This window comes from Myxine glutinosa, chromosome 1, assembly GCF_964187855.1.
Source record: "Myxine glutinosa chromosome 1, kmMyxGlut1.1, whole genome shotgun sequence".
Lineage (NCBI taxonomy): Eukaryota > Metazoa > Chordata > Myxini > Myxiniformes > Myxinidae > Myxine > Myxine glutinosa.
Genome location: NC_136261.1, coordinates 918,800 through 923,365, shown reverse-complemented (window position 1 = coordinate 923,365; position 4,566 = coordinate 918,800). Strand labels below are relative to the sequence as shown.

The 4,566-nt window shown below is 57.2% G+C and overlaps 1 pseudogene; it reads left to right on the top strand.

Annotated features, from left to right (window-relative positions):
• Window positions 1-2,812: 2,812 nt before the first annotated feature.
• Window positions 2,813-3,990, top strand: LOC144889987 (28S ribosomal RNA; annotated as a pseudogene).
• Window positions 3,991-4,566: the final 576 nt, after the last annotated feature.

Genomic DNA, 4,566 nt, shown 5'->3' with positions numbered 1-4,566 from the left:
AGGGGTGACGATGTCCTCGATGGTGGTCAGATGGTTGCGTTCTGGAGTGCGGTCTTTGGGGGGGGGGGGGGATCGTACCCAGATCGCAGGCGAGTCAGGGTTGTGACAGCAGTGGGATCTGGTTCGTCCCATCAGTCTGGAGGAGGTGCCATGGGGCAAAGGCTCCCTCAAGCACGGGGCCCCGGGGGTGGATGGGATCTCCAGCAGACTGGTGAAGGCGATTCCGGATGCCTGCTTGTGTAAGATGTTCAACCTTTGGGTGTTTTGTGGGTTTCTGCCTCGCTGTCTGAAGAGGCGTAAGACGGTGCTGATCCCCAAGACATCCAGCCCCGAACACCCTTCTCAATTCCGGCCGATAACAATGAGCAGTTATTTGGTACGACTGCATCATAAGATACTCGCCAGGCGGTTGTCGGGGGCCTTTGACCTCCATCCGGCGCAGCGTGCGTTCAGGCAGGGGGGATTGTTGCGCGGAAAATGTCAACAATCCTAGATGGCATACAGTGGGATACCACGCGCAACCTCTCTCCCGTGCCTCCCTGTGCTGGATGTGTCGAAAGCTTTCGACTCCGTCAACCACGGAGCGATCCTGCGGGCAGCAAGGGTGATGGGGGCTCCGCCCCCGTTGCTCTCATATCTTAGTGGGTCGTACAATGACTATTCGACCATCATCAGTTGTTACGGTGTTGAGCAAATTGAAATGACTCGGGGTGTAAAGCAGGGCGACCCACTCTCTCAGATTTTGTTTAACAGTATCCTCGACGAGGTTCTGAGAAACTTACCAGAGGGAGTGGGTGTAAGGCTTGGAGGTGAAAACATCCAGGCCTTGGCCTTTGCCGATGACCTGATCCTGTGTGCCAGAACACCGGCCGGGATCCAGTCTTCAATGACTGCTGCGCATGCACAACTAGCACAGGCGGGCCTGGAAATAAACTGTGAGAAATCCGTCATTCTGAACATCGTAATCGACGGCGCAAATAAGCGTTACCTTGTCGATGCGATGCGCAAGTTCACAATGGGTGAGAGAGATTCGGCCGTGCACGGCGGCCGATTGGAATTACCTTGGGATCAAGTTCCTCCCCAGGGGAATTGTTCCGACGTATGGGGCGTTCCTCGAGGAGGGACTAGTGAACTTGAGACGACTGCCTTTGAAGCCGCAGCAGTACCGGGCAATGCTGAGGGAGAATCTGATGCCCAAGCTCCAGCACGAGCTGGTGCTGGGGACAGACCGGACAGGCACGCTCCGCAGGTTGGACCGGCAAGTGCGCCACCATGAGCGTCTCTGGCTTCGACTTCCGAAGGACACTCCGGTGCCCTTCTTTCACGCAAGGGCCGCGGATGGTGGACTGGGCTTGACCCAGTTTCGCACGTCGATTCCAATCCTGCGTGAGCGTCGGCTGCGAGGGCTGGAGCACTCGGACAGTCCCTATCTGAAAGCCATCTTCCGGACAAGCGTGGGGGACTGGATAAGACTCCGAAGCACATGCAGCCTGCATTACGGGGGGGAGTATCCAAGGTCTGTCAAACAGGCGGATGCTCACGGCCCGGCTGTTGCATGCAACAGTCGATGGCCGTGGCCTGGCTGAGGCGAGCCGAGTTCCCCAGCTTCAGGGCTGGGTGCTCAACCAGACTTGTCTTCAGTCAGGCAGAGCATATATCGAGTCGGTGAAGGTGCGGGGCAATTTGCTCCCCACTGGATCCCGCTCGACCGCGGCAGGCCTTTGGATGCTCCAAGTAGGTGGTGTGATGCGGGTTGCTTGGCGAAGGAGACACTGTCTCATGTCTCCCAGGCGTGCATCCGTACTCACGCTGTTATACGTCGTCGTGCCGCCGCACTCTGTCGTTTCGTGTGCGGTCGGCTCCGGCAGCGTGGGTACGAGGTTCTGGTTGAACCCGGCATTCCCACTGCAGCGGGTCTGAGGAAGCCAGACCTTGTAGCTGCAAAAAGTGGGCTTGCTGTGGTGCTAGACGCACAGATAATGAGCGACACCCTTGTGTTGACACCTGAGCACTTCCAGAAGAGACGCTATTATAATGTGCCCGACATCTATCAGTGGGTTAGTGGCAAGCTCCGCACTCATAACCCGCCACGAGTTTCGACCATCACTCTCAACTGGCGGGGAGTTTGGGCGCCGGAATCGGCGTCCATTCTCCGTGACCTAGGCCTTACCTTTGGGGACCTTCGGCTGATCACGGTCAAGGTGGTGGAGAGTACCATGCAAGCTTTCCGAGCCTTTAAGCAGTCCACACTACGCTGCCCGCGGCGTCAGGTGGGCGGGTGCCCTTGATGGCGCTGCGCTGATTTTGATTTTTTGGAGGGACAGTTTATCATTGTGATTTCGATTAAAGTTTCTTTTCCCATTTTGCTCTTTTTTTGGTTTTGTCCCGGATCCCTCAGATATTATCAGGGATGTACTGCCCTGGGGGTACCAGGGAGCCCCCCCCCCCCCCGTGAGCCGCCGACCCCTTATACTATTTTTCTGTGGAGGGGCTGTATGATGAGGGTTTTTTGGGTTAAAGTTTCTTTCGTCATTTTCGGGATTGGTTTATTGTGCCCCGGAACCCTTCAAGAGATGGGTATGCGGTCTCATGGGGAGACAAGGGTCGTCGACCCGCCCACGGTGGGCGCAGATGGATGGTGGAGTCCACACCTAAAACGGAAAAACTAGTTGAAGTGAACTGAAACCTCCTTTGCCTAATGGTAGCCAAATGCCTCGTCATCTAACCAGTGACGCGCATGAATGGTGAACGAGATTCCCACTGTCCCTATCTACTATCCAGCGAAACCACAGCCAAGGGAACGGGCTTGGCGGAATCAGCGGGGAAAGAAGACCCTTTTGAGCTTGACTCTAGCCCGACTCTGTGAAGGGACCTGAGAGGCATAGAATAAGTGGGAAGCCCGCCGGGGCCCGCGACGTCCGGCCCCGCAAGGGGTGCGGGGCGCGCGGCGTCGCCGATGCGGAGCCGCCGGTGAAATACCACTACTCTTACCGTTCCTTTACTAACCCGGTGAGACGGGAAGTGCGGGCCCCCTGGTCGGGGAGTCCCGCGTTTCTGGTGCGAAGCCAAGGGGTCGGCCGTACGAGGCGCGCGTCTTAACGGGCTCGCGTCACGTCGGAGAGTGACCCGGGCGACCCGCTCCGGGGACAGCTCCGGGCGGGGAGTTTGACTGGGGTGGTACGCCTGTCAAACGGTAAAGCAGGTGTCCAAAGGCGAGCTCAGGGAAGACGGAAACCTCCCGTGGAGTAGAGAAGCGAAAGCTCGCTTGATCTTGATTTTCAGTACGAATTCACACCGTGAAAGCATGGCCTCACGATCTTTTTGACTTTTTGGGTTTTAAGCAAGGGGTGTCAGAAAAGTTAACACAGGGATAACTGACTTGTGGCGGCCAAGCGTCTACAGCGACGTCGCTTTTTGATCCTTCGATGTCAGCTCTTCCTGTCATTGCGAAGCAGAATTCGCCAAGCATTGGATTGTTCATCCACTAACAAGGAACGTGAGCTGGGTTTAGACCATCCTGAGACAGGTTGGTTTTACCTTACTGATGCTATTGTCGCCGGGACAGCAACCCCGCTCAGTACGAGGAACTGCGGGTTCAGACACTTGGCACATGCGTCTGGCTGAGCAGCCAGCGGCGCGAAGCTACCCTCTGAGGGATTATGGCTGAAAGCCTCCAAGTCAGAATCCCTCCTTTGGCACGGTAATACTTTGGGCGTGTGGCTTTGGCCGGGACAGCGCAAGCCTTTCGAGTTGGTGGCTCCCTTAGAGGACGGCTTCCGGTGCGGTCCTCCGCACGGCATCGGTTTCGAGAGTCGTCCTAAGAATCATGCAGCGCGACCCTCTCCGAGCTTGCCTCATGCGCAGCACGACGGTGGGGTGCCATGTGCCGAATGACTCCTAAACGACCTGGTTATGGCTCAGGGTGTCGTAAGTAGCAGAGCAGCTTCGTCGCTGCGATCTATTGAAAGTCATCCTTCGAGCTAATGTTTCGTCCCAGACCGAGAGCGAGAACGAGAACGACAACGACAACAAGAATGAGAATGATGAGCGAACGCACGCCTTGTACGCGCAGCTCACCGTCCCGGGTCGGCCGATCGGGATGGACGATGTGGCAGTCGACGATGCCGCAGCTCAGCTCACCGTTCCGGGTCGACCGACCGTCTCCAGCTCCAGGCCGACCGGACCGGACCGCGGAGCCTCTGCCGCCGGCACCGACCGCCTGCGGGTGCCATCCGGCGTTGGTCCTGCGTCTTCTTTTATCTTCCTTGCCCCTCGTTCTCTTTTACGCACGCACGCTTCACGGCGACACCGAACGCCAAAAGGCTGCCGCCGCTACGCCTGGCGCTTGTCACATTGGGTGTGTGTGTGTGTGTGTGTGTGTGTGTGTGTGTGTGTGTGTGTGTGTGTGTGTGTGTGTGTGTGTGTGTGTGTGTGTGTGTGTGTGTGTGTGGACACGTGCGTCTGCACGGACGCACATGCATGGCGGTGTTGTTTTTGTTGTTCGCCAAAGAAACTTCCACAAAGTACCTCGAACCAAATGCTCGCCGCCCTCCCTCCGTTCCTTCC